The sequence below is a fragment of the Bos grunniens genome, chromosome 15 (assembly GCF_055505025.1).
Source record: "Bos grunniens cultivar Pamir isolate PY7600 chromosome 15, Bosgru_T2T1.0, whole genome shotgun sequence".
NCBI lineage: Eukaryota > Metazoa > Chordata > Mammalia > Artiodactyla > Bovidae > Bos > Bos grunniens.
Genome location: NC_141179.1, coordinates 53,391,057 through 53,414,034, shown reverse-complemented (window position 1 = coordinate 53,414,034; position 22,978 = coordinate 53,391,057). Strand labels below are relative to the sequence as shown.

At 39.9% G+C, this 22,978-nt stretch overlaps 1 protein-coding gene across 15 annotated transcripts in view; it reads left to right on the top strand.

Moving 5' to 3' along the window:
• The window catches only part of FAM168A (family with sequence similarity 168 member A), a 242,229-nt gene that overhangs the window by 135,322 nt on the left and 83,929 nt on the right, over window positions 1-22,978 (top strand). The gene's annotated exons all lie outside the window — the stretch shown is intronic.

The window sequence follows — 22,978 nt, the reverse complement described above, 5'->3', positions numbered from 1 at the left end:
CATCAGGGTCTTTTCCAATGAGTCTCCTGCATTGTAGGCAGATTGTTTACCAACTGAGCTATCAGGGAAGCCCGTAGTTCTAGATTAGACAGGTTCAGTAGGTTGAACCTAACTTTTGATCATAGTTCTCCTGCGGTGCACATACAGCAAAGCTTTCCCCCTCAAAGGCCAGGTTGGAAGCAGTGGCCTTCATTTCTTATGTATAATTTATCTCTCCTCCCTGGTGTTTGAGTCTTGTTGGTCTTGATAAATGCCTGTTTTCTATACACAGCATGCAGTTAACATGGAGTCCTGGTGTGGCGCTGCTTAGGAAGCGGTGGATGAGAGCACATGTGAGAGGGGGCAGTTAAAGGCAGCTTGTGCCTTTAACTCCTTTGGTTGATTAAGCTAGAGAGCTTGTCTGATCATAATGAGTCTGTAAATCTCAGTGCCAGAATGGGAAACTGATGTAGAAAGGATTCATTGGTCTTGTTTCACCACAGAAAGGAATGGAGGTCAAAAGGGTTCAGACGTGGAGGAGAAATTGGAGTCAATAGTCCCAGATTTGACTCTGGGCTCAGTCATTTATAAGCCATGTGACCTTGGACAGGTTCCTTAGTCTGAACCTCAATTTTCCCATCTATAACATGGTGTTAATAATACCAAGTATCTCAGAAAATTCAGTGCTTCCCCAGATATCTGTGAGACTTGTTCCTCTCCTCCTTTTTCAGACCTTTCCTCAAATATCACCTTCGTGTGAAGCTTTCCCTAATTATCCTCTTAAATATAATCCCTATCCTGACACTCCTTGTTCCCTTACCCTGTGTTTTTTTTGTCATATCACTAAATGGCTTTTTATTTTTTTGCTATTTGTTGATTGTCTTGCTCCCACTCATAACAATAACAAAATACAGCAATAATAGTAACAGCTAATTCTTATATATAGGGCACTGTTCTAAGCACTTTACATATATGTTAACTACTTTAATCTTTATAGAAAGCCTATTAGGCAGTACTATTGTTATCCCCATTTTATAGATTAAAAACTGAGGCATGGAGAAGTTAAGTAATTTTCAGGGAACACATAGGTGGTTAGCAGTGGAGTCAGAATCTGAACCTAAGCTCTCTGGCTCCAGAGTTCTTGCTTTTAACCACTGTCCTACACTGCCTAACTGGAACATAAGATTCTTGAGGACAGGGATGTTTGTCTTCTTATTTACTGTTGCTTCCCCAGTACCTAGAATAGTACCTGGCACATAGTAAGCAAGAATATTTGTAGAAAGAATGGATACATGATGATAACATGTGAGGGGAAAAGGGGTAAATGGCATTGTTGTGAGTTTCATCCTTGGCCCATCTGTATCTTCTGGGGTCCTAGCTATTGCTGTAGTCGTGTGCTGTTCAGCACAGTAGCCAGTAGCACATGGCAGGTGCTCAGTAGCACATGTGACTGACAGCTTCTATATTGAACAGCACAGATGTAGAACATTTCTGTCACCGTAAAAAGTTCTGTTTGGACCAGCCAGAGGGGGTAAGTAAGGTGAGGCCTGAGGAGGAGCAAGTGGTGAGCAAGTGGAGAGATAAAGAGGGATGGTCTCGTGGAGGGCTTTGGATGCTAACATAAAGTTTGGACTTTATTTTGAAGCCAGTGGTTCCTGAATTTGCCATAAGTGTACAGTGCAATAGTGTTAACTATATGTACCTTGTTGTTCAGCAGATCTTTAGAACGTTCCTCTTGTAAAACTGAAACTGTATCCCTAAGGGATAGTCTACAAATAGTCTACAACAACAGCTCCCCATCCTTCAACAGCCCCTGGCAACCACCATTCCTTCTGTTTCTGAGTTTGTCTGCTTTAGATACCTCATGTAAGTGTTGTCATGTAGTATTTATTTGCCTTTTTGTGACTGGTTTATTTCACTTAGCATAATGTCCTCATTATGGAGAAGGAAATGGTAACCCACTCCAGTGTTCTTGCCTGGAGAATCCCAGGGATGGGGGAGCCTGGTGGGCTGCTGTCTATGGGGTCGCACAGAGTCAGACACGACTGAAGCGACTTAGCAGCAGCAATGTCCTCAAGGTTTATTCACAGCGTAGCATATAACAGGGTTTTCTTCTTTGCTAAGGCTTAATATTATAATATTGTATATATACACCAGTTTTCTTTATCTGTTCATCTGTCAGTGGACATTTAAGTTTCTTCCACCTCTTTGTTATTGTGAGTAATGCTGCAGTGAACATGGGTGTGCACATATCTCTTAAAGATCCTGTTTTCAATTCGTTTGGAGCTAGACTCTGAAGTGGGATTGCTGGGTCATATAGTAATTATATTTTTAAATTTTTGAGGCACCTCCATACCATTATTTCAATAGTGGCTGCACTATTTTACATTCCCACAAATAGTCTACAAGGGTTCCAGTTTCTCTGCATCCTTGCCAGTGCTTGCTATTTTTTTTTTTTTTTAATGGTGGCTATCCTCACAGATTTGAGGTGGTATCTGATTTGTATTTCCCTGATGATTAGTGATCTTTTCACGTGTGTTGCCCATTTGTATATCTCCTTTGGAGAAATGTCTATTCGTGTTGTTAAATAGAGTTATTTGTAAAACTCTGTTGTAAATAAGAACCCCGGGTAATTCTGAAGGAGAGTGGTGGTGAGTGGGTCAGCAACTGTGATGGAGAGTGAGGAGGCTTGGATCACTCAAGCTGCATTATTCTTGACTGGGTTATTCTTGGCAACACACACAGTCTCCAGTTTGATTCTTTTGTGAGGTCTATACCATTAAGTTTCAAATTAGACAGGTTCCCTGGGGAGTCTTCACTGTGTCCTGATATTATCTGTGCTTCCATTTTCTAATTTTTTAGCTTCTTCTATTACAATCTCTTTCCTTTTCATCAAGAGTTCTTTTTCAAGAGTGTTGGTGGTGTTGGGCAAGAATCTAACTTTTCTTTTCTCCCATCCTCCTTTTTTTCCTTTTTACTTCCAGCTTCACCACGGTAAATCGCTTACTGATCCTGTGCGCAGGACTGTAGCCCAGAGCATCCTGAGGCCTTTGCACCTAATAAGGGTGGTTCTGCCAGGTTTTTCTGAACGTTTTTGTCCTGAGACAAAGGATTTGGCCTGGTATTTAGTCTTAACTGTTTGGATGCAGCAGCTCCTGATTCAGTCTTTGACCTCCCATTGCAAGGGCTCACTGGACTTTGAACTAACCAGTAAGCAGAGGAGATCTCTTTTCTTTTGGGTAGAAAAGCGGCCTCACTGTCACTCTTCTGGAGTCTGGAGGCCTGAGGTGCAGTCCTGGATCTGTTACTGACTTGCTGTGTGACTTTGAGCAAGTTACTGGGTCTCTGTTTTCTCTGTTGCAAAATGAAAGGCTTGAATTAAGTGATCTTTGAGATCCTTCCAGTGACATTTGGAATAAGGTATGATTTGCTGGTTGAAAAATAATCCATATGATGGATAAAGATGTGTTACATACATACAATGTAAATATTACTCAGCCATTAAAAAGAATGAAATAATGCTGATTGCAGCAACATGGATGGACCTAGAGATTGTCATACTGAGTGAAGTAAGTCAGACAATCTAAAATGATACAAATGAACTTACTTACAAAACAGAAAGAGACTCACAGACTTGGAGAATGAACTTATGATTGCTTGGGAGAAGAGATAGTTAAGGATTTGGGGATGGACATGTACACACTGCTATATTTGAAATGGATAACCAACAAGGACCAACTGTATAGCACATGGAACTCTGCTCCATGTTATGTGGCAGCCTGGATGGGAGGGGAGTGTGGGGGAGATGAATACATGTATGTATATGATGGTTGAGGTGCTTGCTGTTCATCTGAAACTGTCACAACATTGTTTGTTAATTGGTTATACTCCAGTACAAAATAAAAATATAATCCATGTGAATAATATAAATCAGTGTGAATAATAGAAGTTTCATTTGCAAATGTTAAAAACATGCTACTTTGTTTTTTTGTTTGTTTTAAATATTTATGTTTGGCTGTGTTGGGTCTTAGTTATGGCACGATGTCTTCCCTAGTGCCACGAGGGCTTCTCTCTAGTTCTGACGTGCTGGCTTACTTGCCGCCCCCCTCCCCAACAGCATGTGGAATCTTAGTTCCCTAAGAACCTGCATCCCCTGCATTGGAAGGTGGATTCTTTATTTTTTTCAAGATACTAATAAATGTATTGAATATGAAAACCTAGCTATAAAAAAGCAATTGTGTGTTTAACACATGACAAGTTAATCTAGTGTATATTAGGAAAGCACTGTGACAGTACTAACACAGCAATTGACTTATGCCCCAAACAGCCACCCCACCAGGGTGCTTTTCTGACCCCAAAGCTTCCCAGGGACCACTGGTTCAGGACCACCTGCACCCCGGACATGCTTGCTCCTCTTGTTACCAAATGTCCTGCACAACAGCGCAGCAGGCAGTGTGGGGATCTGCAGACCCTTCTTCCTCTTTCCCAAGTCTACAGGTCTGGCCTGCCACGTGGAAGGCAGATTCTTAACTACTGAACCACCAGGGAAATCCTCCAAAATATGCTACTTTGGAATAGCAAACATTTATATCAATAGGCATTTTATGAAAAACAGACAGATACATACTTGTCCTCCTGCCTAAAAATGTTTGGTAATATCAAAGCAGAGCAGTATCTCCTTCTAAACATCAGTCTTTATCCAAACATTGATATAATATTACATTTTTTATTAAGGGTCATTTTGCTTCCTAATGAACATGTTGGAATTTATTTTCAGAGTAGCCAGTTACTCCATCCGAATGACATGTAGTTGGAAATATTTGTGCAAGAGTTAAGATCAATTTGGAGATCTCAATGGAACTGGAAGGAAAAAATTCCTGCAGTGAACTTTTGAGTTTATCTTGAAGAGCTAAGTAAATGGTGGTCAACCTTATAGTTTGTGATCAACTTTATCTGAAATTAAAAGTCTGGAATGTTTTAAAAACTAGTGTTTTCATGCTATAACTTGGATAAATCTTGAAAACATTATGCTTTAGTGAAATAGAAAATAGAATGGTGGTTGCTGGGGAGTGGAGAAAATGAGTTAATGTCTAATGGGTACAGAGTTTCAGATGAGGAAGATGGAGATGTTCTAGAGATAGATGTTGGTAATTTGCATAACAGTGTAAATGTACTTAATGCTACAAAATTGTATACTTAAAAATACTTAAAATGGCACATTTTATGATATATATTTATCACCACAAACAAAAAATCCCTTCAGTGTTTTAAGTCCAGTGCCTACAAGACTGGTTGCCTAAATTTTGGTCAGCCATCCTTGCATTGTATTACAAATGATGAACCCCTTTTTCCTTAACACTTGCAGTGCTGTAGTACTCTACAGTTTAGGAAATGTCTTCTCTGCTTTCCCTTTGAATATTCAGAATAGTCACAAGAAGTGGGTAGAGAGGAGTAGATACGAGACCCTAAGAGGTTTGTCACTGATAGGTCAGGGACAGAGATAAGAGCCTAGACCATATGGTCTGTCTAGTTCCAGAGCCTCCCCGTCCATCAGTGCAAGGGCTGAAAACTTAAAGTGGGGTGTTTTCAAGAATGGGGCCTTGGCATCTTTGAAGCAAGATAGTTCCTCCAGCAAAGAATTCCTTGATTAGAGCTCAGCGGCAGAGCAGTTGAGTGCTGCACTGCTGACTTGCAAGTGGGGTCTGGTTTGTCTCCAGATCTTCAGCAGACAGAGCATCTTGACGAAGGAGACTGATCACATCACATCATCTCATCAAAGTTTGACTGATTTAATACTACATACTCAACTTTTTTTCCCCTAGAGGGAATTAGTTTTTAAAATATGGGTAATACAATAGGATCAAAAGTAAATAAAGAGATTCATAATGAAGGGGGAAATAAGGGAAACAGAATAAGTGAAACCAGAAGTTCTTGCATAAACTAAGGTTTGGTGTCCTGAGTGTCCTAGTGGCCAGAGCAATGCCTTGTCTAAGGTTCACAGTATCCATCATTCATTCATTTATTCTTTCAACTGATGGTGTATTCCTACTGAGTGTTTTAATAGTCAGAAGGCACACATTGATATCTGGGTGTAATATCTGAAGTGTAATATCTGAAGAAAATATAGATCATCTTAAACAATAGACGACATTTATGGTTTTGCCACAGTAAGCCTGATGGTAGGGTCTGTGTATGGTTTATTTCTGTTTAGTCTATACCTGGCACCAGTAATAGAGTAAATGCTTAATATGAATCTACTGAATAAATAAATGATTTTTTACAAAAAATTATTGGGGTATAGTTGATTTATAATGTTGTGTTACTTTATGGTGTACAGCAAAGTAAATCAGTTATAAATATATATCCATCTATCCATCCATTCTCTTTTAGATATTTTTCTCATATAGGTCATTACAGAGTCTTGGTAGAGTTCCCTGTGCTATACAGTAGGTTCTTATTATCTATTTTATATATAGTAGTGTGTATATGGGGCTTCCTGGGTAGCTCAACTGGTAAAGAATCTGCCTGCAATGTAGGAGACCCTGGTTCAATTCCTGGGTCAGGAATTTCCCCTGGAGAAGGGGTAGGCTACCCACTCCAGTATTCTTGGGCTTCCCTGGTGACAGATGGTAAAGAATCTCCCTGCAATGCAGGAGACCTGGGTTCAATCTCTGGATTGGGAAGATCCCATGGAGGAGGACACTGCAACCCATTCTAGTATTCTTGCCTGGAGAATCCCCACAGACAGAGGGGCCTGGTGGGCTACAGTCCACGGAGTTGCAAAGAGTCAGATACAACTGAGCAACTAAGCACAGCACAGTGTGTGTATGTCAGTCCCAATCTCCCAATTTGTCTCCCTCCTTTCCCCCTTGATAACCATAGATTGTTTTCTATATCTGTAACTCTATTTCTGTTTCATGAGTAAGTTTGTTTATACCATTTTTTTTAGATTCCATGTAATAAGTAATATCATACAATATTTGTCCTTCTCTGTGTCACTTACTTCAGTCAGTATGACAGTCTCTAGATCCATCCATGTTGCTACATAGGATGGTTTTTCATTCTTTTTTATGGCTGAGTAATATTCCATTGCGTGGGCACACACACGTGTATGTGTATATACCACATCTTCTTTTATTTTTTTAATTGAAGGATAATTGCTTTACAGAATTTTGTTGTTTTCTGTCAAGCCTCAACATGAATCAGCCATAGGTATACATATGTCCCCTCCCTCATGAATCTCCCTCCCATCTCCCTCCCCATCCCACCCTTCTAGGTTGATGCAGAGCCCCAACTTCCCATTGACTATCTATTTTACGTATGGTAATGTAAGTTTCCATGTTACTCTCTCCATACATCTCATTCTCTCCTTCCCTCCCTCCATGTCCATAAGTCTGTTCTCTATGTCTGTTTCTCCATTGCTGCCCTCCAAATAAATTCTTCATGTACCACATCTTCTTTATCCATTCTTCTGTCGATGGACAGGAAATGATTGTTGTAGAATGGTTTACATTATAAAGGATATAATGTAAAACTTATACAATGAAATGACTTCATAACAGTCATTTTGATGTTCAGCAAATACTGAATACCTGTGGCATATACTTGGTCCTCTGTTGGGCCTTGTGGGAGATAAAGGCATGAGTAGATTAGAGCTTGGTCCTTAAGGGATATTTTTTAAAAAACCAAGGATACAAAGTACTGTGTGATGACATAGAATGCTTTGAGAGGACAATGAGAACTCAGAGGAGAGTTCATTATAGGCTGTCCAGTTTTCTCATGGGTAAGATGGAGTTAGTAAATAATACCTACTTCATAAGGTAGATGTGAAAATTAAAGAACATGTAAAGCTCCAAGAAAAATTCCTCTCATAGTTAAGCACTTCATAAACATTAGCTAATATAATATTCTGAGAAGATATACTGGAGAAAGGGTGCATGGAGTTAGGTTCTTTAAACCTCCATGCTCCTCTCTACCATAGCACATGGATATCCTTATTTGACTTTTGTTCCCCTTCTTTGCTAGCTCCAGAGTCCTTAAGGGCTTGTACCATAACTTATTCATCTTCATATCCCTAATGCTGGTATATGGGATAATAATGCCCGGTATAAAATAAAGACGTAGTGAAGATTTATTGATGGAAAGAAGGAAGCAAGCAAGCATACTGGGAGCCAAACAGGCCTGCTTCTTTAGCAACTGAGAAAGTTCCAACGACATGCTTTACGGGCACCCATTTCTGCTGTGAATTATATCTGACAGCATATTCTGCCATGCTGTTATTCTGCCTCCACGTTCCTTCATTCCTTACTGCCTTTATACCCCTGCTAGACTACTTCTGCTGAACTCTAAGCAAATGGACATAATGGTCGGTGGGTAGTTAGTTCATAGCAGTCATAGGCCCTCAGATCAATATTTTTAGATTCCCAGTTGTTTATTGGCCATCTCAGCCTCTGCTTGTTCAAAAATGAATGCTATATTTCATTGCTTACCTTAGAAACCTCTTATTTCCCCACATCAAGCGCTGCATACAGAGTTTATAAGATAGTTTCTAAATCCTGTCAGTTATAACTCTATAAAGTATTTCCTATATTCTTTCCTTCTTTTACGTTTCGGCTCTTTCTAGTTCAGACCTTCTGTTTCTCTTCTGCCAGTCCATCGTCTGTCTTCTCATGAAACACTGTTCTAAAACACAGAAGGATTATGTCACTTTGTTACTATAATCCTTCATGGCTCCCTGTTCATCTGCATAACAATTCTTTTTATACTAAGTGGTTGCTGTTCAGTCACTCAGTTGTGACTGAACTCTTTGCGACCCCATGGACTGCAGCACACCAGGCCTCCCTGTCCCTCACCATCTCCCAGAGCTTGCTCAGACTCATGTCCATTGAGCTGATGATGTCATCCAACCATCTCATCCTCTGTCGTCCCTTCTCCTCCTGCCTTCAATCTTTCCCAGCATCAGGGTCTTTTCAAATGAATCAGCTCTTTGCATCAGGTGGCCAGAGTATTGGAGCTTTAGCTTCAGCATCAGTCTTTACAATAAATATTCAGGGTTGATTTTCTTCAGGATGGACTGGTTTTGACCTCCTTGCAGTCCAAGGGACTCTTAAGAGTCTTCTCCAACACCACAGTTCAAAAGCATCAATTCTTCGGTGCTCAGCCTTCTTTATGATTCAATTCTCACATCCATACATGACCACTGGAAAAACCAAAACTTTGCCTAGACGAACCTTTGTTGGCAAAATAATGTCTCTGCTTTTCAATATGCTGTCTAGGTTGGTCATAACTTTCCTTCCAAGGAGTAAGTGTCTTTCAATTTCATGGCTGCGATCACCATTGGCAGTGATTTTCGAGCCCAAAAAAATAAAGTCAGCCATTCTTTCCACTGTTTCCACATCTATTTGCCATGAAGTGATGGGACCAGATGCCATGATTTTAGTTTCCTGAATGTTGAGTTTTAAGCCAGCTTTTTCACTCTCCTCTTTCAATTTCATCACTCTTTAGTTCCTCTTCGCTTTCTGCCATAAGGGTGGTGTCATCTGCATTGTCATCTGCATATCTGAGGTTATTGATATTTCTCCTGGCAATCTTGATTCCAGCTTGTGCTTCATCCGGCCCAGCATTTCTCATGATGTACTCTGCATATAAGTTAAATAAGCACGGTGACAATATATAGCCTTGACGTGCTCCTTTCCCAATTTGGAACCAGTCTGTTCCATGTCCGGTTCTAACTGTCGCTTCTTGACTTGCATACAGGTTTCTCAGGAGACGGGTAAGATGGGCTGGTATTCCCATCTCTTTAAGAATTTTCCACAGTTTTTTGATAGCTTCCATTTTATAGATGAAGAGGTAATTGCCTTCTTGTAGCAGGTAACCTCACTCCCCAGGTGGTGCTAGTGGTAAAGAACCCTCCTGACAAAGCAGGTAGACATAAGAGATGAGGAGTTCATTCTTTGGGGCAGAAAGATCCCCTGGGAGAAGGAAATGGCAAACCACCCCAGTATTCTTGCCTGGAGAATCCCATGGACAGAAGAGCCTGGTACAGTCCATGGGGTCTCAAAGAGTTGGACACAACTAAAGCTCTTGAGAAATCTGTATGCAGGTCAGGAAGCAACAGTTAGAACTGGACATGGAGCAACAGACTGGTTCCAAATAGGAAAAGGAGTACGTCAAGGCTGTATATTGTCACCCTGCTTATTTAGCTTATATGCAGAGTAAACTCTGAGAAATGCTAGGCTGGAGGAAGCACAAGCTGAAATCAGGATTGCTGGGAGAAATATCAGTAACCTCAGATATGCAGATGACACCACCCTTATGGCAGAAAGTGAAGAAGAATTAAAGAGCCTCTTGATAGAAGTGAAAGAGGAGAGTAAAAAAGTTGGCTTAAAGCTCAACATTCAGGAAACTTAAGATCATGGCATCCGGTCCCATCACTTCATGGGAAATAGATGGGGAAACAGTGGCTGACTTTATTTTTCTGGGCTCCAAAATTACTGCAGATGGTGATTGCAACTATGAAATTAAAAGATACTTACTCCTTGGAAGGAAAGTTATGACCAACCTAGATAGCATATTAAAAAGCACAGATATTACTTTGCCAACAAAGGTCTGTCTAGTCAAGGCTGTGGTTTTTCCAGTGGTCATGTATGGATGTGAGAGTTGGACTATAAAGAAAGCTGAACACAGAAGAATTGATGCTTTTGAACTGTGGTGTTGAAGAAGACTCTTGAGAATCCCTTGGACTGCAAGGAGATCCAGCCAGTCCATCCTAAAGGAGATCAGTTCTGGGTGTTCATTGGAAGGACTGATGTTGAAGCTGAAATTCCAATACTTTGGCCACCTGATGCAAAGAGCTGACTCATTGGAAAAGACCCTGATGCTGGGAAAGATTGAGGGCAGAAAGAGAAGGGGATGACAGAGGATGAGATGGTTGGATGGCATCACCGACTCGATGAACATGGGTTTTGGTAGACTCTGGGAGTTTGTGATGGACAGGGAGGCCTGGCATGCTGCGGTTCATGGGGTCACAAAGAGTCGGACACGACTGAGCGACTGAACTGAACTGAATGTGATATTAAATTGTTGAATTCCAATAAAAGCTTTCTTTTAACTTACCCACTAGTTAATTCATTCATCTAGTTGAAAACCTTTACTGAGCACCCTGCTTTATACCAAGCCCTTTACTGGAAATTCAGTAGTGAATAAAACAGATATGGTCCCTCAACCTTATGTTGCTTAAAATGTAGCAGGAAGAAAAGAATTGGGTAGACAGATTTCAGCCACAAGTATTTATAACAAAGAAGTTTCAGAGAGTCCAGGGATCATAAAATGGCCTGTAGACATGACCAATCTGGCTTTCTGAGATTTTTTTTTTTTTTTTGGACTGCACCACACAGCTTGTGGGATCTCAGTTCCCTTACAATTGATCTTGTACCCTCGGTGGTAAAAGCATGCAGTCCTAACCACTGGACCACCAGAGAATTCTCTGAGATCCTTCATAAGAGCCGAGAGGACACAATTGAGAAATGGGGACAGGATGAGAATATTCCTGCCATGTTTTCCCTGCAATTCTATGTTACAGCTTTTCAGAACTATACAGTGTTCTCTGAATGTGCCTTGCTCTCTCATTGTATAATTTCGCAAATGACCTTTCCTTCTCCTCCCTCTGTAGAATTCCTGGCATCCTTCAAAACATAGATCAAATAGCATTCTTTTGAAATCTTATATATCTCTCTCCTTAAATAAGATAAGGTTCAGCTACATATAATAAATCTAAAATAACAATAGTTTAAAAACATAGGGTTTTATTTTCTCGTGTAAAACAGTAAAAAGGTAGTCCAGGGCTGAAATGATCAAGGATGCAGGCTTCTTCTGTCATCCTTGGTTTGAGACTTCTATTCTCAAGGTCACTTCACAGAAAAGGTTGATGAGCTCCAGTCATCATGTCTTAATTCCAGATAGCAGGTATGAGGAAGAGGAGAAGGAAAGACACCTCCCCCAGCTAACAGTGATCCCTTTAAGCAGGCTTTAAGAGTAAGTCCTATACAATATATTTCAGTTATATCTCATTGAGCAGAGCTAATCACATAGCCTCACTTAACTACAGGAGAGACTGGGGAATAGACTCGTTTAACTGAGCATATTGCCATCTAGTGGCAATCAGAACATCTCTCCCACCCACCCCCCATCCTTTAGTAAGTTGTTGTTTCTTTAAATTCTAGCATTCCGTATAACAGTACAATTTTGCTATCGTTAGTTTTTGTGTTTTTCTCTGTCATACAAACACCTCAGGGACAGAAATTATGTCCTGTTATCTCTGACTTAGTAACACTTTGCTCAGAGCTTGTCACGAGATTTCAGTTCATGTGTATAAATGAGGATATTGCATTAAATGACTTAATTCCTTTTAGTGCATTAAAAATTTCTATATTTTTTCCTTGATGATTCAAGAATCACAAATTTGTGTTATTTTAATAGCTTTATTGAGGTATAACATATATGATAAAATTCACCCATTTTAAGTATACTATTCAATGCTGTTTAGTAAATTTACTGAGTTGTGCAACTATCACCAAAATCCAGTTTAAACCATTTTTAATTACCCCAAAGAGATCTCTTGCTCTCATTTGCTGTCAACCTCCATTTCTGCTCCAGGTCCTAGGTGAACAAATATCTACCTGCCCCATGATTTGCCTTTTCTGAACATTTCGTATAAATAGAATCACATAATATGCTGTCTTTTGTTCTGGCTTCTTTCAGTTAGCACAATATTTTTGAGGTTAATGAATGCTATGATATGTATCAGTAGTTCTTTTTTATTGTTGATATTGTTATTAATAAACTTTGAAAGTTATTTTCTGAGTGGTTGTTTTCAGGATTAAATATATATTGTTATTACACATTACATATTATAACATATATATTACAGTCTACTTCATGTGCAAACAGTCTGGGACTTCCTGGTGGTCCAGTGGTTAAGACAGTGCTGCCAATGCAGCGGGCACAGATTTGGTCCCTGATCAGGGAACTAAGATTCTGCATGCCTATGGTGCAGCCAAAAGAAAAAAAAAAATGAAGAAAATACATATACAATCAATGTACTTCACATTATAAACTAACTTAATTTCAGTAAAATTTAGAAACTTTGTTCCAGTGTAGCTCCATTTTTCCTCTCTTTACTTTGGTCTTGTTTTTCTGTACAGTAAATTTTTGTTTGTCATAGATGCAACAATGTAGTTTTAAAGTTATTGTTTTACATAACTGTCTTTTAAGAGAAAAAGAGAAAAATATTTATGCTATCTTTATTTTTACCTATGTAATAGCCTTTACTGATGCTCTTTTTCTTTTCACGTGGATTTGAATTACCCTGTAGTGCTATTTCCTTTCAACCAGAAGGCTTTATTATATGTCTTTAGGGTTTTTGGAAAGGGAGGTTGCTATCAGTGAATTATCTTAGTTGTTAGTTATTTGGGAATGTCTTTATTTTTGCCTTTAATTTTGAATGATAGTTTTACTGAGGTCACAAATTGTGGTTGGTAAACTTTTTTTCATTCAGTGCATTTGATTTATTATTCCACTGCCTCTGGCCCCCATTGTTTCTAATGAGAAGTGAGCTGTTAACCTTAATCTTATTGTTGTCCCCTTTCATCTCATAAGTTTTTTTCTCTTGCCACTTTCAAAATTTTCTCTTTGGCTTTCAACGGTTTTTACTATGACGTGTGCAAGTGTGTCTCTTTTTGTGTTTAGCCCACTTGGAGTTCACCGTCTTGGGTATAGTGTAATGTTTGTTTTTAAAATCAAATTTGGAAAGCTTTTGGTGATTATATCTTCAGATATTTTTTCTACTCCTTTCTTTCCTCTCTTTAGAAATCCCGTTACTTGTGTGTAACGGTTTGTTCCATAGTTTCCCACAGGTCTCTGACTTTATTTTTCATTTTTTCTTTTTGTTTTTCAGATTGCATTATCTGTATTCATCCATCTTTGAATTTGATGATTCTTTCTTCTGTCAGCTCAGATTTGTTTTGAGTCCTCTTGAATGTTTGATTTCAGAATACAATTTTCATTTGGTTCTTTTTATAGTTTCTGTTTATTGATATTCTCTATTTGATGAGTAATTATCATCATACTTTCATTTAGTTCTTTAAATATGGTTTCCTTTATTTTAAAAAAAAATTTCTAATAGATGCTTTGAAATATTTATCTATTGATTCTAATATCTAAGTCTCCTTGAAGACAATATCTATAGTCTCCTTTTATCCCCACCAGTAAATGGGTCATCCCAGTATCTTTGCATGTTTTATGATTTTTTTGGTTGAAAAACTATGTTGTAGATAATATAATGTAGCGACTCTTGATTCAGATTCTTCCACCACTAAGGAATGGGAGGGCTGTTGCATTTGTTTTTTTAACCCCTCTTTTTTGGTTTCTTTAGTACGTGCTCAGACTGTTGCAGGAAGGGGGACCCCTTCCAGGGCCCGAAACTGGGCTCTTGTCTAACACTCAGAAATGAATTGTCCAAGGAGACACGTGTGCTAACAAAGCAAGAGATTTTATTGGGAAAGGGCACCCGGGTGGAGAGCAGTAGGGTAAGGGAACACAGGAGAACTGCTCTGCCACGTGGCTCGCAGTCTTGGATTTTATGGTGATCGGATTAGTTTCCGGGTGGTCTTTGGCCAATCATTCTAATTCAGAGTCTTTCCTGGTGGTGCACGCATCGCTCAGCCAAGATGGATGCTAGTGAGAGGGATTCTGGGAAGTGGACGGACACGTGGTGTCTCCTTTTGACCTTTCCCAACTCTTCCAGTTGGTGGTGGCTTATTAGTTCGATATTCCTTACCAGAATCTCCTGTCATAAAACAACTCATGTGGAATGGTTACTAAAAGGCCTGACCAGGGTGGGCGGTTTCAGTCAGTGTGCTTCCCCTAACAGCTCCCCCCTGAGAGACTGCATACTTCAAGATACTTCTTGGGAATTGGGGCAAAGGTCTCTTTCTTCTGTAACTTCTTCCTGCTGTGCATGGGCATAGGCCTGCCTAGTGGAGCAGAAGTCTCTATCTGATCTAAGTCAATATATTTTTTGCCTGAAACCAGCATTCACCCTTGTAATAAGAGCAATTTAGTTTGAAACTGTTGGCCCCTCTCAGAGATGAAATAGACAGGGGCCAAACAGGAGACCTAACAGGATGGTCATCTCTGGTCCCCGGAAACAGGAAGCAACATTTGGGGTAAGGGTTGCAGGGTTTGTGACTCTTTTTGATTGGTTGGTGGTGAGGCAACAGAGCTGTGCTCCAGGAATCTTGTGTTCAGTCTGAAGTTACCATCCTCCACCTGGGTGGGGGCTCCAGTTCTGTAGAACTCAGACATTGTTATGCATATTTCTTTTGAGTAGGAACTAGGACCCTGTCTGGAGGCTGTACCAATCTTTGATTGTTTCTCCTGTTTCTGTATCCCCTCCGTTCCCTGATTAGCAATTGTTTAAATCCACCCTTTGGAACTCAGGGAAGGTCAAGGAGGCTGAATGAAGCCTATATCCTACAGACAAGCAATGGAGAACACAGAACAGATCTCTACTCCAGAGCCCCACAGACTCCTGCTCGGTTTTAATTTAGGGAACTGGGCAACTATGACTGTGATAACTTCCTGTCAAAATGGGGCATAGGACTGCCTCAGCTTGGAGAAGAGACACTGAACTGGAAGTATTCCTGAGTTCCAAGTCATAGATCTGAGCCTTGTATGATTAAAATCTCAATCCCTTGATCTGCCATTTTGTTGTAACAGACCCAATTAGGAGTAGCTGGAGGAGGAATAACTGGAATTTTAATCGACAAAATAAATCTCATTTCTTTTTAGAAGAATAGACCTGAAACCCAGTCTGGACCTGGCACTTCGGGGAGACTTGTAGCCAGGTAGCCAGTTGCCTAGTTTTATAAAAAGTAAGGTTGCAGTTACTAACTTCCAGCAGACATTGTTTTGAGAATGGTGGCATCTAAGCCTGACATGACTCAGAAAACTCAAGTGTTAGCAATACAACGTCTAATCTGAAATTACACCATAGTGTCACCTAGTTATTTCCCAGGATGTCTGAACCATAGCCACTCTATTTTGACTTTTTAACTGTAAAATTTTCCTTAATAGCCAAAGCATATGTCACCATTGATGACGTCAGTGTTTCTCTAAGTATGAGAAGATGCAAGAATTGGAACTCATAAAATCTTCTCCTGAAAGGATCTAACTATCTGAAGGCCTGTTCTGCCAGTTTTCCCCACAGCACAGGGGGCCTCATTCCTGATTTTCACCCTGAACTCCTTTCAGGGGCGTTCAAAGTCAGCAGTTGCAGTGGCCATGATTGCATTTCATGACCATTTTATCCCATGGTGCTGAGAATGTCCATTCTCAGGTTTGGCAAAGATTTTGTTGATAGGCCACTCAATGTGCTGTTACTGGACTAGGCCATAAAACAGTATCCAAAATTCTCTGGACCCACCTGTCTTACTAGCCTCTTGGTCCAGGAAAATATGCCCTCTTGTTGCTTCTTCCCATATCTAGAGTTACACTGTTACCATCATTGATCTCATATGGAACTATATATTATTCTATCAGAGGCCTCAGTCACACATTTGGCAGTGTAAGAAACAGCAATTTTGAAAAACAAGTGAAATACAAATAAGATAGCCAGCAGTATTAGTAAAGTCACAAGTAAGACTTAAGAGCTTCCATTAAATGTAGCCCAGTATATCTCAGGTCATCTGACTTAGCCTGCTCTGTAGAATCTTTATCTTCCAGGGAAATTATATATTGGTACCGTCTATAAGGCACATAGCCCAGTTTTCTAGTCTTACTAGACTGATTATCCTTCAGATCAGATCAGATCAGATCAGTTGCTCAGTCATGTCCAACTCTTTGTGACCCCATGAATCGCAGCACGCCAGGCCTCCCTGTCCATCACCAACTCCCGGAGTTCACTCAGACTCACGTCCATCCAGTCAGTGATGCCATCCAGCCATCTCATCCTCTGTCATCCCCTTCGCCTCCTGCCCCCAGTCCCTCCCAGCATCAGAGTCTTTTCCAATGAGTCAACTCTTCGCATGAGGTGGCCAAAGTACTGGAGTTTCAGCTTTAGCATCAGTCCTTCCAATGAACACCCAGGACTGATCTCTGTTAGGATGGACTGGTTGGATCTCCTTGCAGTCCAAGGGACTCTCCAGAGTCTTCTCCAACACCACAGTTCAAAAGCATCAATTCTTTGGCACTCAGCCTTCTTCACAGTCCAACTCTCACATCCATACGTGACCACTGGAAAAACCATAGCCTTGACTAGACAGACCTTTGTTGACAAAGTGATGTCTCTGCTTTTGAATATGCTGTCTAGGTTGGTCATAACTTTCCTTCCAAGGAGTAAGTGTCTTTTAATTTCATGGCTGCAGTCACCATCTGCAGTGATTTTAGAGCCCAGAAAAATAAAGTCTGACACCGTTTCCACTGTTTCCCCATCTATTTCCCATGAAGTGATGGGACCGGATGCCATGCTCTTCATTTTCTGAATGTTGAGCTTTAAGCCAACTTTTTCACTCTCCACTTTCACTTTCATCAAGAGGCTTTTTAGTTCCTCTTCACTTTCTGCCATAAGGATGGTGTCATCTGTGTATCTGAGGTTATTGATATTTCTCCTGGCAATCTTGATTCCAGCTTATGCTTCTTCCAGTCCAGCGTTTCTCATGATGTACTCTGCATATAAGTTAAATAAGCAGGGTGACAATATACAGCCTTGACGTACTCCTTTTCCTATTTGGAACCAGTCTGTTGTTCCATGTCCAGTTCTAACTGTTGCTTCCTGACCTGCATACAAATTTCTCAAGAGGCAGGTCAGGTGGTCTGGTATTCCCATCTCTTTCAGAATTTTCCACAGTTTATTGTGATCCACACAGTCAGAGGCTTTGGCATAGTCAATAAAGCAGAAATAGATGCTTTTCTGGAATTCTCTTGCTTTTTCCATGATCCAGCGGATGTTGGCAATTTGATCTCTGGTTCCTCTGCCTTTTCTAAAACCAGCTTGAACATCAGGAAGTTCATGGTTCACATATTGCTGAAGCCTTGCTTGGAGAATTTTGAGCATTACTTTACTAGTGTGTGAGATGAGTGCAATTGTGTGGTAGTTTGAGCATTCTTTGGCATTGCCTTTCTTTGGGATTGGAATGAAAACGGACCTTTCCAGTCCTGTGGCCACTGCTGAGTTTTCCAAATTTGCTGGCATATTGAGTGCAGTACTTTCACAGCATCATCTTTCAGGATTTGGAATAGCTCAGTTGGAATTCCATCACCTCCACTAGCTTTGTTCGTAGTGATGCTTTCTAAGGCCTGCTTGACTTCACGTTCCAGGATGTCTGGCTCTAGGTCAGTGATCACACCATCGTGATTATCTGGGTCGTGAAGATCTTTTTTGTACAGTTCTTCTGTGTATTCTTGCCATCTCTTCTTAATATCTTCTGCTTCTGTTAGGTCCATACCATTTCTGTCCTTTATTGAGCCCATCTTTGCATGAAATGTTCCTTTGGTATCTCTGATTTTCTTGAAGAGATCCCTAGTCTTTCCCATTCTGTTGTTTTCCTCTATTTCTTTGCATTGATCGCTGAAGAAGGCTTTCTTATCACTTCTTGCTATTCTTTGGAACTCTGCATTCAGATGTTTATATCTTTCCTTTTCTCCTTTGCTTTTCACTTCTCTTCTTTTCACAGCTATTTGTAAGGCCTCCCCGGACAGCCATTTTGCTTTTTTGTGTTTCTTTTCCATGGGGATGGTCTTGATCCGTGTCTCCTGTACAATGTCACAAACCTCATTCCATAGTTCATCAGGCACTCTATCTATCAGATCTAGGCCCTTAAATCTATTTCTCACTTCCACTGTATAATCATAAGGGATTTGATTTAGGTCGTACCTGAATGGTCTAGTGGTTTTCCCTACTTTCTTCAATTTAAGTCTGAATTTGGCAATAAGGAGTTCATGGTCTGAGCCACAGTCAGCTCCTGGTCTTGTTTTTGCTGACTGTATAGAGCTTCTCCATCTTTGGCTACAAAGAATATAATCAATCTGATTTCGGTGTTGACCATCTGGTGATGTCCATGCATAGAGTCTTCTCTTGTGTTGTTGGAAGAGGGTGTTTGTTATGACCAGTGCATTTTCTTGGCAAAACTCTATTAGTCTTTGCCCTGCTTCATTCCGTATTCAAGGCCAAATTTGCCTGTTACTCCAGGTGTTTCTTGACTTCCTACTTGTGCATTCCAGTCACCTATAATGAAAAGGACATCTTTTTTGGGTGTTAGTTCTAAAAGGTCTTGTAGGTCTTCATAGAACCGTTCAACTTCAGCTTCTTCAACGTTACTGGTTGGGGCATAGACTTGGATTACTGTGATATTGAATGGTTTGCCTTGGAAACGAACAGAGATCATTCTGTCGTTTTTGAGATTGCATCCAAGTACTGCATTTCGGACTCTTTTGTTGACAATGATGGCTACTCCATTTCTTCTGAGGGATTCCTGCCCTCAGTAGTAGATATAATGGTCATCTGAGTTAAATTCAGCCATTCCGGTCCATTTCAGTTCACTGATTCCTAGAATGTCGACATTCACTCTTGCCATCTCTTGTTTGACCACTTCCAATTTGCCTTGATTCATGGACCTGACATTCCAGGTTCCTATGCAATATTGCTCTTTACAGCATCAGACCTTGCTTCTATCACCAGTCACAGCTGGGTATTCTTTTTGCTTTGGCTCCATCCCTTCATTCTTTAGTATGATTTAATTGTTTCTAACACAGAGGAGACTTTAAACCTAAATTACCATAGCCTGGTGTTATCTATATAAATCCATTCCATGATTGTGGGAGATTTTTTTCTCCTTTGCTGAAACTTTGCTTGTTGCTCTGATTATGCTTGAGTAATAGAAGAAGGCTCAAATTTGTGGCCAGTGTCAGAGAAGGCATTATTAATTGGCCTGATGAGGGGATCCCATCTAGTAATATCATAGTGACCTGAATATGACTATAATTTTTTTTTTTAAGTAAATTTTCTCAGGGCCAACCAGTTAGAGTTTTGTAGTAGAGAAATTTACAAAGGTAACCCAGAACTAGACACAGGTATTGGCCACAAACCCAACAGTTGGATTGATTTCTAAAACTAGCATAGGATCAGGCCTATGATAGAAAAGCATTTGATTTATAGGCAAAGGTCTAAGAAGTCAAGGTAACATTATAAATGATCATACTAATCAGGTCCAGCATCTTGGGCAAGCTGTCTACCTCTGATGTTGTCATCTTCTCATCCTGGTATAGTGTAGTTTCTCCTCTGTTTGAGCATCATTTTAAGGTGAGATCAGGTCAGCTATCTTCTCTATAGACCAATCCAGTGTAGGGGCCTTTGGAAGTGTGAATTAATCTAAGAATTAATTTCCCTTCAGTTTCATTGTGCATGAGCTAGTTAAGAGTACCTGATAAAAAAAGTCCTTCCATCCAGGTTGGAGACAGTCCCTCCCTTAAACTATGTCTTTTTCCAGTCCTGGTTGCAGGTCATGAGGCATCTGATCTTCATCCAAAGATGGATTACTGAGATAAGCTTCAGAAACAAACTTAGGGTATTCTTTAAGAATTCAATTAAATTTTACATTAATATCACATAACAGCAAAGAACTATCCAAGAAATGAGTTTTACTGCATGCAGACCCCCATTAACAAACTCGGATTTAACATTCATGGAAACATCTTTTTCTCCCTAAAATTACCCTCATTTTTATCAAATATAACCAAATTAAGGCTAGTTTGTTTGCAAAATAGGTCTGTTCTCACTAATTTTGGTCTGATGATTTATATAACCATAATTGATCATAGACTTTCTATTTTGATGAAACATTTATAGAGTCTCAGACTGAACTTTTAAAATAAAAACATGGCTGGGAAACTCACACCAAAGGCTTATCACAGATTTTGCCTAACAAATCTAGGTGAATTCTTCCCTTTTTAAGGTCTCAAAATTCCTTGAGATTTTTGTACCTGTTAGTGAGACAACCTTCCTAATTCGTTTGATAAACTTACTGAAAACCTAAGAGTTTCCAATTTCTGGAGGAGTCAGAGAGAAAATATAATTGTTTTGTTTATAATGTATAATTTTACCAAAGTATTGTCATAATTAGTTTGAGAGGAAGGTTTTCCCTACTCCTGGAAAACATAAGATTCAAACCCGTAATTTTTCAGACAGAAACCATAAAAGTTATAAGCATATTCGCTGGTTCATTCAGTCCTTTTGTTAACTTTTGTGAAGTCGTCAGGTTTTCCATTAGAATACCAGGACATATCAGAATGTTAAGAACTCCTCCATATAATTTCTAGGATATCTGTATTAGTAATTTTACCATACATTATAACATGAGTGGATTTATTACTCATTTGATAATCTTTTTCATGTAATTTGCTGCTGCTGCTGCTAAGTCACTTAAGTCATGTCTGACTCTGTGCGACCCCATAGATGGCAGCCTACTAGGCTCCCCCGTCCCTGGGATTCTCCAGGCAAGAACACTGGAGTGGGTTGCCATTTCCTTCTCCAGTGCATGAAAGTGAAAAGTGAAAGTGAAGTCTCTCAGTCGTGTCCGACCCTCAGCGACCCCATGGACTGCAGCCTTCCAGGCTCCTCCGTCCATGGGATTTTCCAGGCAAGAGTACTGGAGTGGGGTGCCATTGCCTTCTCCATCATGTAATTTAACCAACCAAATAAACATAGTTTAATATCTCTCTTTGGGATGTTTCAGGGGCCCTCTGAAGCACCCCAAAGTTAGCTAGAGGTCAAAAGAACTTCAAAAGAATTTGATTTAAGAAGTTTTATTGAAAAGATCAATCAAAAGGGTTTAGAACATTTGGTCAAATTTAGTTGATGGGTGTATCATTTAGCTTGTTGATATGCCACAGTGGGCGTAAATACCAAGGCTCAAGGTGCAGTGAAAGTCAGTTCCGCCATCTTGGACCTAATTGGCTCTAACCAGTTTTCTTATGGCTGTGTCATTCCTAACAAAATCCATTTATCTAACTAATTGTAGTCCAATTTTAGAAAATCCTGATCATGCATAACTCTTTTTAGTATTTTTCATACCTTCTTTTTTTTTTTTGGTACTGAAAACACACTTCCTACTTTCCTTTAGCAACCAAGAACTAATTTTTATATTAGCATTTTATAGATTGGTGAGCATAAATACCAGTGATAATTTCTAAAACTCTTGCTTTCTTAGAACATTTTAGGATGGCACCAAACATTATTCACTTATAGTCCCAAATCTCTTTGTTTCTCTGTAAAAGGAAATTAGTGCTTCATAGGAGAAGGCAATGGCACCCCACTCCAGTACTTTTGCCTGGAAAATCCCATGGATGGAGGAGCTTAGTAGGCTACAGTCCATGGGGTCGCTCAGAGTCGGACACGACTGAGCAACTTTACTTTCACTTTTTACTTTCCTGCATTGGAGAAGGAAATGGCAACCCACTCCAGTGTTCTTCCCTGGAGAATCCCAGGGATGGAGGAGCCTGGTGGGCTGCCATCTGTGGGGTCGCACAGGGTCGGACATGACTGAAGCGACTTAGGAGCAGCAGTAAATATTTCAAAATCTTATTTTATTTGGAAATGGCCTAACTATTCAATAGACTTCTAACACTTAGCACACTTAGCACAACCCTTAGAAATTGAAGTTATGCCAATCTGGAGAGACTATTGTAGACAGATATTCCTAAAGAACAATTATTCTTAATAGAGTTTATGTAAAAGCTCATATCTCATTTACATTTTTTTAGAAGTTTCTTCACTTGAGGCAATTTCCTTGTTGACCAATTTGTAACAGATAGTATTTAACTTATATTAAACCTAGGTACAATGAAAATATTCTACTTAAGGTTAATTACTCTGCTGCTGCTAAGTCACTTCAGTCGTGTCCAACTCTGTGCGACCCCATAGACGGCAGCCCACCAGGCTCCCCCA